Genomic DNA, 520 nt, shown 5'->3' on the forward strand with positions numbered 1-520 from the left:
GTTCGATGCACGATACTGGATGTTTGGGGCTGGTGCACTGGGACGACCCAGAGGGGTGGTACGGGGAGGAAGGAGGAGGGTTCAGGATGGGGAACACGTGTATACCTGTGGCGGATTCATGTTGATATAGGGCAAAACCAATACAATATTGTAAAGTAATAAAAAATAAAATTAAAAAAAAATTTTTTTAAGTTCACTTTCTGTTTTGTGGGATAATTTTATTAGAAAATCATTCTAGTTTGATACATGTTTTATCCAGTTCTTTAAAGATGTGATCTGTTCTTCTGACCTAAATAGTTTCCAAATTGAATTCTGCATCAAACAAATCTCTCCCATTGTTATGGTATGTATTTCCCCCTGGTTACTTCTAGTTTTATCTTTTTTTTTTTTAAGTGTGTGTGCATGAAGGAGATATGTTTTGGGCTCTCTACCACATATCTCTGATGTCTTTATCAATCACTGCCTGAATTCTGCACTATTATAGTAAGGCATGCTATTCAGTAAAGTAAATCCTCTCATT

This window comes from Bison bison, unplaced genomic scaffold (assembly GCF_000754665.1).
Source record: "Bison bison bison isolate TAMUID 2011002044 unplaced genomic scaffold, Bison_UMD1.0 scf7180017846103, whole genome shotgun sequence".
Lineage (NCBI taxonomy): Eukaryota > Metazoa > Chordata > Mammalia > Artiodactyla > Bovidae > Bison > Bison bison.